The following is a 12,301-nucleotide window of genomic DNA, read 5'->3' as shown; positions in this document are numbered from 1 at the left end:
GAGTCAACTGGGTGCCAGGGACTATGTTAAGCACTAGAGATACAGAGAAGGCAAAACAAACCCTACTTTGAAGTAGCTCAGAGTCTGATGGGGAAATAACATGGAAATAACTATGTACAAGCAAAATATAGATAGATAGATAGATAGATATGATATGATATGATATGATATGATAAATTTGAGATAATAAACAGAAAAGGCACTAGCACTAAGGGGGATCAGGAAAGGCTTCTTACAGAGGGTAGGATTTTAGCTAGGACTTGACGGAAGCCAGGAAACAGAGATGAATAGTGAGAGAATTTCATGCCTGGGGGACAGCTAATGAAAATGGTTATAGTCGGGTGATGGAGTCTATTGTACAAAGAGCAGCAAGGAGACCAGTGTCACTGGATCGCAGAGTATGTGGGGATAAGTAAGATGTAAGAATACTAGACAGAGAGAAAGGGGCTGGGCTTTGAAGGGCTTTTAAAAGCCAAACAGAGGGTTTCATATTTGATCCCGGAGGCAGTAGGGAAACACGAGAGTTGATTGAACAGAGGGGTGACACGGTCAGGCTTGAGCCTTAAGGAGATCAATTTGACTGCTAAGTGTGGAGGATGGACTGGAATAGAGAGAGATTTGAGGCAAGGAGACTAACACAGCAAAGTCCTGGCCTGATGCAGTAAGGGCCTGCACTAAGGTGGTAGCAGTATCAGAGGACAGAAGGACGTATATATGAGAGATGTTACAAAGATAGAAATGATAGAACTTGGCAACAGAATGAATGGGTATGGAGTGTGTGAGAGAAAATAAGGAGTCAAGGATAGCACCTAGGTTGTGAGCCTGGCTGATTGGAAGGATGATGGTATCCGTGGTAGTAATAAGGAAAATAGGAAGAGGGGAGGGGTTTGGGGGAAGATAATGAGTTCAGTTTTGGACATGTTGAGTTTAAACTGTCTATCGGACATCCAGTTCAAGATGTCCACTAGGCCATTGGAGATGTGAGTCAGAAAAGAGGTTAGAGCTGGTCAAATAAATCTGAAAACTATCTATCTGCATAGAAATGATAAATGGAAGCTGATGGGATCACCAAGCAAAAGTAGTCTAGAGGGAGAAGAGAAGATGGCCCAGAACACTTACTTTTCCAGACACTTATCTTGAGCAGATGAAGAGCCCACAGAGAAGACCAAGAAGAAGCAGGTAAGATAAGTAGGAGGAGAACTAGGAGTGAACAGTGCTAGAAAAACCTTGAAAGAAGAGCATCCAGGAGAAGAGGGTTAATCAGCAGTGTCAATGGCTACAGAGAAGTCTAGAAGGATGAGGACTGAGAAAAGGCCATTGGATTTGATAATGAAGAGATCATTGGCAGCTTGGGAGAGAGCAGTTTCAGTAAGCCAAACTGCAGAGAATTAAGAATTGAAGAAAAAGAAAATAAGTAGAAGTACCCATTTTAGACAGCCTTCTCAAAGAGTTTAACCATGAAAGGGAGTAGAGATACAGGACAATAGGTATTGGGGATGAACATACCAAGTGAGGCTTTTTGAGGATGGCAGAGACATAGCCATGTTTTAGGCAGTAGGGAAACAGCCAGGAGAGAGGGAAAAATTAAAGGTTAGTAAGAGGGGGCAGTCTGCTGGAGAAGACAAGATGGAATAAGATCACTTGTCCAAGGAGAGGGGTTTTTCCTGGCAAGCAGAAGTATCACCTCTTCTTATGAGATGGATCAATAAATGATGTAAAATGAGGAGAGAAGAAGGTGCTGTAGGTGAATACCCTCAATTTTTTCAGTGAAATATGAGGCAAGGTTCTCAGCTAAAAGGATGGGGGAGGGTGAGCGATAGAAGGTTTGAGCAAGGATGGAATAGTTTGAAATAATCACTGTGGTGACAGCATGAGAGGATACCACGTCCTATTGCTTCAACAACTCTAAAATGAATGGTTAGCCCAATTCTCAAACTCATCAGGTTGAGACAAAAATTGTTGTCTACCAGACTAGAGTGGAGGATGTAAGGAAAGTTTTTCACCTTCTGTGTTCTTGTTGTCTCATTATTAGAGTGTAAATTTGTCTGGCATGGGGATTATTTCAACATTCATATTTATAGCCTCAGTATTTAACACAATGCCTGGAACATGGTAGGCACTTAATATATTTGTTGATTGATTGAGTTGGGAAGTCTGCATGTATCTCCCTTGCCACAGAATCATGTTGGTGAGGCAATTAGCATTTATTAACTGCCTGCTGTGTTCAGGCACTGTTGTAAGGTTTAATGATACAAAGAAAGGCAAAAGACAGTCGCTGCCCTTGAGGAACTCACAATCTAATAGGATCCATGTGCTGCTGCAATCCTTCTCAAGTGAAAGAACTGTACCGAGGATCTCCAAAATCCCCTAGACAGGTAGCATCAAATTCAGATTGTATGGTTGGTTTTTTTTTTTTGAGTTTACATCTATTTGCACTGTTACCTTATTTTTTATTTTACTTTTTAAAATCTTTTTTATTTATTTTTAAAAAGATGTGCTGATCTTTTTAGATTGGAGAAGAAGAGCAAATGTGATATTCATCTAAATAGAAACAACAGACTACATAATACGATGGGGCTGTGGCTGCAAAGAGCTCCAAGGACCCTTGCCTTGGTCTACTACTCTGCCTCTTTCCTACGTATAAGCAATTCCCAATTCAATAAGGTTCTTATGTGAGTTGTTTGTATGTATCGTTGCGACACATTTTCTTGTTGAAACAATGTTGTGTTTAGGTTCACAGACCAGCCCATGGGAATCTATTTAAACCACGAGGTAGTTGAAATGTAGGGGCACACCACTAGACATGATGTTATTAGTTGGTTCTATGAAAACTCAACTTTAGGAGAAACTGCACAGTCATAGTTCTAATTGGGAGCTATATCCCTGTGTTGCCTATAAAACTGGACCGTAAGAAATGAAAATGAGTCTTTACAAAGAACCGAAACTATAGTGAGAGGAATTGTAAAGAGTGTATTAAGCTAGACTGCAACAGGCAAGGTTGGGTTACTTAGATACAGTAATAGATCCAAGGCATGGAGATTTGAGATACATAATACTTGTACTACCTACCAGACAGGATTGTTATGAGCAAAATCCTTTTAAGTTTATAGAGTGAAATATAAACATGAGTAGTGTGTTTGTTTTATTCAGTAGAGGGGACCTTGCAATTTCTATGGTGATTAATGAGTAGTGAAGAATCAGGGATGTTTTTTTCTCTGATTGTCAGAGCCCAGAAAAAGGTAGGGAGACAAGGGACCCTTGAGCATATAGGGGATCCATCAAGAGTTGACCATCTCGGGGAAAAGAAGCAGATGTGGTGGGACTTCCTCTGGGGCCAGAAAAGGCATGTCTAAAAAATGAATGGTAGATCTAAAGAATTCAGAAGCATCCTAGAAGGGCAGTGGGAAGATTCGTTGTCAGGAATCTCATAACCTCTTGTTTAAGATGAAGGTCAATTGGTTGTTGTCCTTTGTTCTCGAACAGGACCAAAATGACATCACTATGTTAGAGTCAAGGTACAGTGTGTTTGACTGTGACTAATCAGACCAATACAAGCTTGGAAGGCACTACCAAAAGCCAGGCACAAATAGTACACATGGACATTTGGAGTGGAGATGTGTCTAAGTTTGTGCATCTTACATTTCTTTTGAGCTACTTCAATTCTGCTTTGCTTATAGAGCACAGTACTTTCTTCGATGTGGGCATGCCATGGTGAGCAGTCCTCTGTCAGTGTCTCCCATGACATGCAGTCGATTCCATAGTTCTTCAGAGAGACCTTGAGAGTGAGGTAGAGATGAAGACTTACGAATTTGGTTGTTGTTTCTCCAAGAAGAAAATATATTGGCTATAGCTGGGCAGGGTGTGACCTGTTGCCCCAGAGCAGTGGTGTCAAACTCAAATAGAAATGGGGGGCTACTATATACTAAACTATACATATATATATTAAACTATATGTAAGGATCCCTACAGGCTGCATATCAACTTAGAAAATCACATATATTTATATATTCCTTTTAAAATTAATTTATTTATATTGTTAAATATTTCCCAATTGCATTTTAATCTGGTTCAGGCCTCATGTTGTGGCTGCGTGCTGCCCACAGGCTGAGCATTTGAAACCCCTGCTCCAGACGAACCAGAAGAATGTGAGAGTGCTGAGCCCCAGTGAACAGTTTCTAAGGAGAAGGGTGATAGATCATATATCAATAACACCTATCATAAATCAATCTACTTCCTTCTTCAAGATATTCGAGGGACTACTATAAACAATAGATCAGTAACTGAATTTATAGAAATTGAACTAAACCCAAAGACCTAGAAGCCAAGAAGCTGGGACTCTCACTAAAAATGTACCAAGTACAGTACTCATTTTTCTTTTCTTTTCTTTTCTTTTCCTTTGGGCTTAGAAACAGTTGAGTGGGAGGAGGTATCTTGATGCCTTTTTTTTTTTTGTGAATGGAGCTGTTACTGACAGGCTAGGCTGATGTGAACTTTTGTATAATTTATTTGGGAATTAACATTGTGTAGGCTCATAGATTAGAGAGGGAGAGACCTTTGAGGTCATTTAATCCAACCCACACATTTTACCAGTAAACATGAGACCAAGAGAGTTTTAAGTGACTTGCCTAGTCACCAAGATAGGAAGTGTCAGAGTTGAAATTTGAAACCCAGGCTTCTGACTCCATATCCAGTGTTTTATCCACAGAACCATGCTGCTTTACTCTGATGTTTCACCTGCCAAGGTGACCCAGGGCCCCCAGGGGCTATGCCAGTGGACTGTAAGCATAATATGTTTATAGTAGACTGGAAGCATAATAATGTAGTCTTGTGACTTTAACTCCAGCTTCTCTATCTAAAAGAGAGATCAGCTGCTGCCCTCAATCTCAGAGATCTTGTGGATACACCTTGGGCTGAACTGAGCTGGTTTCAGAAGGTTGAGCAAAGGAGTAGAGAACCCCCTATTTAGGGGGGAGTATGGCACTGTGATGCATAGATACGTAATGTATAGTCTACAGTTAGATTTCTGGGAATCTGTTAATTTAGAGGGGGGAAAAATTACATCTGTTTTATTATTATTGGTTTTCTTTGTAATTCTATGCATTTTATTTTATGCATTTGAAAATGGGATCCTTAGACTTCACTTCAATGCCACAGGGATCCATGACACAAAATGGTCCTGCTTTAAAAGACACATTTTGTGTGCCAGTAGTACTAATGCTCCTTCAGTAACATGTTTAGAATGAAGAAATGCATTCAGAGCTCCAACTCAGACTACCAGGGACACATCTGACCCTGATGCAGCCCTGAAAACAACATTAGGAATGTTGTTCCTCTCTCCCTTCAACTTTCCTCTTCAAGGGAGTATTACCAAGGACCCACCTCATTCTGAGTCATTGTTGATTTGTGATTCCAGGCATGGTATCCAGAAAAATTTGGCCTGGAAAAAGAAGAGAGAAAGCTGGGATGAGATTGATATGAAGAGCTCTAGGGGCCAGTACCTGCTGCCATTATAACCATCCCAGTGCCAGCCCAAGGACTGGCCTTTCTGAGTCACTTTCTACTCTCCTTGCCCTTTTACTTCTTACTAGAGTTTCTCCCCTTTAACCTACTGGAGGAGAAGAATTGCACTTTTTTTTTTCCTTCACATTTAGACCTTGTAGGGAAAGAAAAAGGAATATACAAATGATGATGAATTTCTAAATATGCAGAGAATAAATTTACTCCATATTTCAGAGGAATACTCAAAATCAATAAATTTCCTGTGCTTTTTGTTACAGAAATGGGGGTACATAATTTATTTTGAGAAAGCAGGATGGGCCCCTTTTTGAAAGGTGAAGGTGGGAGAGATTCTAGTTCTATCTTTGCCATGTGACTCTACTATGTGACTTTGTCTCTTTCTCCCCAAGCCAACTGCTCCTGATGACTTCATTATTTCTGTCGATGGAACCACTATGTACTCAGATACCCAAGTTCAACAACCTCTGTTATCTTTAAAAACTCTTCCTTTTCCTAGTCCTCCCATATCTTGTCAATTAAGTCCTTTCAACTATCTTTCAGATCCATCCCCTTATTTCTATTCTGACTGCTGCCATCTTGATACAGGTTCTTACTACTACCCACTTGGACTCATGTATCAGCCACCTAACTAGCCTCTCTGTCTCCAGTTTCTCCCTGTTCCATTCTACCTTTCACACCACTGGCAGAATAATCTTCCTTATGTACAGGTCTGATCGTGTTATTGCTCTGCTCAAAACCTTTCAGTGATTTTTTCAGTAGTCCTCTGTTGCTTACTGAATAAGGTCCAAACATCCTGGAGGACTGGCACTTTACATATAGCCAACAAAAACTGAAAAGATTCAATGTTCAGTTCAAAATCAGGGCAAGTGAATGGTCCAGATGACTTGAGGAACTTCTTTACGTGATTCCAGCGATTTTCCCAGTCTCCAGTTGTCCCACATCTACTATCAACAGCTTTTTTTCTCACCCATTTCCAAGACCATCAGTAACTGGAAGCCCTTATACCATGACTGCTTTATGCCAGTCCCTTCCATGTGGCCTATAACCCAGCCAAACCAGCAATGTCATTGTTCTGATGTCTTGCTTTTGTATCTTTGTTCATTCTGTCCCTTGCGTTGCCCTTTCCACCTGTCTTGGCCCTTTAAAATTCTTCTTATCCTTCAAGACCCACATAAATATCCCCTTCCCATGAAACCCATCCTGTTCTACCAGTCAGGGATGATTGATTTTTCCTTCCTCAGACCTTGCATCTCACTATATATCTCACATCTTTGTACCCTCTATGAATGGAGTCTATTGATTCTGTTCATCATTTATTACATACATTAAAGGAAAAGCTAGTTGTATATAATAGAGATTTGTATTTTCATATACAATCCTCTTGTTCTGTTCTACTTTGTATGCTGAAATGCTTATTTTCCTTAGTGTTAAGTTCAGGATTTTAAAAAAAATTAACTTTCTTTTCATTATTATAGTTATCATAGCTACTGGATAGCCATTGCATATTTGCATACTCCTTGTGCCCTAAACTGCAACTAGATTGTAAACGTCATGACTGCAGAGAAAATGCCTTAATTATCACTTTAACTTAACCCATTGCCTTGCCAAATGTTTTACACATACTTTAGTATTTTAAGAATATATGATTTCAGTATTGACAGGAGAAATGTGTGCACTTCTGAAACTACAGAAGTTTGTGCTAACTATGACTGCAATAGCATTATGTCAACTGCAACAAACCAGATGATGACAGAACTTCAGCACACTGGGCTGTCCCATTTTCTCTACAGTCTGCAGATAGTATATCTGCAAAAATATCTCTACTTTTTGCAGTATCAATACAAATGAAACACAAAGGACCATGAAGATCTGTCAACAGCTCATTGTTACTATAGAGGACATGACAGCAACAAAATTGTTTTCCCAATTGCCTTCAATCCTAATATAATATCGTTTATTAAGAGTTCATCTAATATGGAATTGTTTTCATCCTGAGAGTGGATTGCCACCCAGTGATGCAGATTACACCCATGCCACGACTTAGTAGAAGGCAGCTAGATGGTGCAGGGGATAGAGCATTGGGCTTGGAATCAGGAAGACTCATCTTCCTGAATTCAAATCCGGCCTCAAGACACTTAATAACTGTGTGACCTTAGGCAAATCACTTAACCCTGTTTGCCTCAGTTTCCTATCTATTAAATGAGCTGGAGAAGGAAATGGCAAACTACTTCAGAATCTTTGCCAAGAAAACCCCAAAAAGGGGGTCACAAAGAGTCGCACACAACTGAAACAAGCCAACAACGACATGACTTGGTAGATGGTCTTCAAATGTCACTGTCACCAAAAAACAAAACAAACAAAACAACCACAATCAGCCAACATAGGCCTCACCAAGTGTAATTAAACTGGTCCTGAAACCATAGCTGTATAGTTGTCCCATACTTTGTAAGTAATAGATATGTAATGAGAGGCAGTGTATGCAGTGAATAAAAAGCTGGTCTTGGAGTCAGGAACACTGAAATCAAGTTCCAATTCAGATACATACATATATATCATCATGGTGACCCTAGGCAAGTCACGTAACACTCAGTTCCTCCGTCAGTACTGTAAGACCTAAGTTGCAGAAGAGCTAGATGTTCTGCATTGCTGGAGGAAATTTCCTCCCCAATGCAGTCACATTTGGATCCAGAAACAGTCTAATATAAATGATGGCTGAATATCCTCACATATAGAATGAAAGAATTGTTCCAGAGCCAAACTTCACAGAACAAGTTTGGATTCAGTTGAAGGGCCTTACATGACAACCTAGGAGGCCACATGTGGCCTCAAGGCCACAGGTTCCCCACCCCTGGACCAAACAATCTCTTGGCTCCTTGAGAGCCAGAAGCTCTGTTAGAGCAAGAAATCCTAATGGTCTCTAAGTTTATTTAAAGGGACAAGAGGGTGCAGCTAGGTGGCGCAGTGGATAGAGCACCAGCCCTAAAGTCAGGAGGGCTGAGTTCAAATTCGGCCTCAGACCAAACACTTGACACTAGCTGTGTGACCCTGGGCAAGTCACTTAACCCAATTGCCTTGAAAAAAAAAAGGGAGAAGGACTGAGAATGTTACACCTAGGATGAGGACCAGGTTAGCTACAGGAGAAATGAAAGACCAACAGGGCTCTGAGATCTGCTCTCCCATTTCTCTTTGCTATGACTGTACACCCTGCCCTAGCCCACCACTGGCTCAGGGTGAGAAATGGACTCCAGGAAGTCAAAGTCAGAAGCAGCAATTTGGTATTCAGAGAAAAGAGATGACATGGGGCCTAGTATATTGTAAAATAGATAATACTGAGGACCAATAATATACCATTTGAACAGATTACAAAATGGTAAACCACCCTTCTTCTTTACTGAGTCAGTATCATCCTACGTAGTTTCCTGTCCTTAGAGAGTAAATCTGTGAAAAGTGATGATGTGTCAGATTCCCCTCAAATATGCCTACCTTGCAGTTTGTCATAAGAATTTTAGTGCAGCTTATATTCTCTTTCTGTCATGTCAGATATGATTAGAAAAGTTTTTCTTTCTTAAGGTCCTATACATAAACTAGTGGCAGTTATACACTAAGCATTGCCCTATTTTATAATGATAATAAGACTTGTACGTGAGAGAACCCATTTTTCTTATTCTATTCAGTTTTCTTAGGACTTTCCACTCATTGTGTGCATAGACAGTGGGGCATTAATCCTGTCATCTTCACTGATGCTTTTGTTAAGTTATGCCTGCTGACTTTACTCTTTGCCATTCTTGGAAGCAAACAAACATTTATTTTTATTTTTCTCACATTGATTATATTTAATCCTAACAATTCTAATCTGTTTTTTGGTTATTTAAATCAGCATGGAATTTCCCAGTGATATTACTTTGCTTTTCTGCACCTTTCACTGCCTTAAGCCCATCAGCCATCAATGCTGACTAAGTTGCATAGTGAAAAAGAAAAGCATAAAGTAATTTCTGCTTGCAGCTTTTAGGGAAAGTATATCCAGATAGATGAAGAGCTCTTTCCATCTAGCTAATTGTATATGATAAGCTAAAAATTTTCCAGGTGAATTATTCCTGGCTTTGACATTAAAATTGAGGCGGGGGGGGGAGGTGGGAACAACCTTTTGTACTAGGATATGAATACCAAAAAACTTTTTGACAACTTGTACAGCATTGCTAGTGTTTGGATTTTGTTATTTATCATAGAGCATGAAGCAGAATAAAATATTTGGTGCCTCTTGAAGAAATGCAACTGCTTAACATTCCCTTTTCTAACCTAACAATTCATTCAGAATAAAAATGAGTCAGCCTTATTACAAATGTATTTTATATAAATATTGGCAAGAAGCCAATATTTGCACTTGTAAAAATAAATAATAAAACTATTCTCAACATTATTGAGTTTCTCTAGGCAACTGTCTTCTAGATTCTGTCCTCCACTTTCCCACATGCGGCTGTGCTTCCTTGCTTCAGAGCCTTACTGGTCCATCCTGAAGTTTGATAGCTGATTGATTGCGTTCTCTTCTTGACACTTCTTTCACTCATCAACAGCATTAATTTTATAACCTACACTCTGCATTAGGCTATTGATTAATGATGGAAGTCACAGAGTTATATTGTATGAGAATTGATAGGCTTTTTTCCTTACATTGTCTAAATTCTAGAGGAAGGAATCTCTCCACTACTACCAAAGCAGTCTTACTTCACTTTGTTAGCAGTGAGGAACAACGCACAAACACTCGTTTGAGTTATATGGTAAATATAGTCAGTACTTTTCTGATGTGATAAATATACACAGTTGACTCCTATTCTGTTGGTTACTATAAATTCACTAATAAGGGTATTAGAGGATTGGCAGTTATTCCTCTAAATCTACATTAAAATAATATTATATTGTAAAATAATGCTAAAATGATACTTTTAAGAAATGTCCTCTTTATGTGACTAAGAACAAAACCACCTGGAACCTGTAAACTTGCCTGTCATTTCCCAAAACTTCTTTGGAACACATAAGCATATAAGACTTTGTAGAATTTTTAAATGCATCTTAACACCTGCAGTTACTCTTGGTGGCAGCTACCAAGTGCCGTGATAGGACACTACCACTCTGGCCATAATTGATTTCCTTCTCATTTATGCATTTATGGATCATTTATGACTCACATCCTAGTACACAAGGTTGGGATTTTTTCCCCAAAATTTAATGTCAAAGCCAGGAATAATTCACTTGGAAATCTTGCATCTTATTATATGTAGTTAGCTAGATGGAAAGAATTCTTCTGTCTGGATATACTTTCCCTTAAAACCACAAGCAGAAATTACTTTATGCTTTTCTTCTTCACTTTGTAACTTAGTCAACACTTATGGTCAAGACTAGCATCTTTAACCTAATGCCAAACTTTGCAAATAGGAGATAATCATCAAAGAAATTATTGACACACCATATTGACTAGTACATTGTTTTCTTTTAAAAATTGTTAAAGGCATCCCATGACATAACTAAAATGACAGCTGTAAGAGACATGGATAAACAAATTCCCCAAACCATCTGAAACTTTGGATTGGTGTAGTTTGCTAATTGGTCAGGATTTTTTTCATTCTAAATCCCCAGGTATTCTCCAGTCATCCTTCTTCAACAGCATGCTCATAGAATTTGTGACATATTGAAGTTACCATTAAGTTGCATTTCAATATCAACCTTCAGTTCAACGTATTCCAGGATCTGGAAATACTCTTCATAGCTACTAGGGTAGAAATATAGATTTGCTGACACCATTTATCCCAAGCAGTCCTAGAATTGGTTGGAATTGCTAGCTTGAAATGTATCAAACAAGCTTTTCCTTAGCTGGAGTTACTAAAACCATTCCATCTATTTTCTAGAAAAGTAGCATTTCTAGAAAGACATCCTAGATAAGTTAGGACCAAGTTTCTTACTGGTCAGAATTTGTACTTTAAAGTCTGGCTTCAGATCAATAGAGTGCTGTCATTTGTAGAGGAAGTGAAAAGGAAATATACAGAAATGTTTTGGTGTGTAATGAAAAGTATACATCATGTAGTTTTTCACATTAAAAATTATTCCTTTTTTTCAGTACATTTGAATGATTGGATTCTATCAAAGGAAGAATTACTGAATTCAGCTTCTCAAAACAACACTGGTGACAGGTGAGAGTCACTTATATATTAATAAAATGATAGCAGTTGTTACACTGTCATCTGTGGTAAATATGATCATATAAGTAATATTCTAATGGTATGTATGACAAGTCAAGTCACCAAACATTTATTAAGTAACCCCGTTCTAAATTCTGGGAACACAGAAAAAAAAGGACCCCCCAAAAGATCACCCCCCCCCAAAAAAAACAGTCCTTGCCATCAGAGTTCAATAAGGGAGATAACATGTAAACAATTATTACAAGGAAGATATATACTGAATAAACTGAAGATAATCTCAGAGGGAAAGAACTAAAGCAAAGGAAGCCTGGGAAAGGCTTCTTGATTTATGTATACCTATGTAATAAAATGTTATTTCTAGTAAATCATCCTTTAAAAATAAGTATTTCATGCTAATGAGCTTTTTATATCATATGATACATTGTACTAACAAATGTAGTGCATTTATTAATAGTTAATAAAATCTGTAATAATTTAAGTGATATTTTAATTTTGTCCCTAATAAAAGTTTATATGTTTTCATTATACCTCATGATTATTAGGCCTTACCAAATGCTGCTAATGGAAGCCAAATGTTGACTTTGTGTTTGTGT

General features: G+C 38.6%; 1 protein-coding gene across 3 annotated transcripts in view; it reads left to right on the top strand.

Annotated features, from left to right (window-relative positions):
• LOC114053919 (phosphoprotein associated with glycosphingolipid-enriched microdomains 1-like) overlaps positions 1–12,301 on the top strand; it is a 230,057-nt gene that overhangs the window by 130,670 nt on the left and 87,086 nt on the right. For all 3 annotated transcript variants that reach the window (XM_027877054.1, XM_027877053.1, XM_027877055.1), the window contains one exon: positions 11,627–11,699. The gene's annotated coding sequence lies outside the window, so the exon portion shown is untranslated. The remainder of the gene's footprint in view (positions 1–11,626; positions 11,700–12,301) is intronic.

The sequence above is a fragment of the Vombatus ursinus genome, unplaced genomic scaffold (assembly GCF_900497805.2).
Source record: "Vombatus ursinus unplaced genomic scaffold, bare-nosed wombat genome assembly UNPS02014812.1, whole genome shotgun sequence".
Lineage (NCBI taxonomy): Eukaryota > Metazoa > Chordata > Mammalia > Diprotodontia > Vombatidae > Vombatus > Vombatus ursinus.
This window is presented reverse-complemented; position numbering and strand designations above follow the sequence as displayed.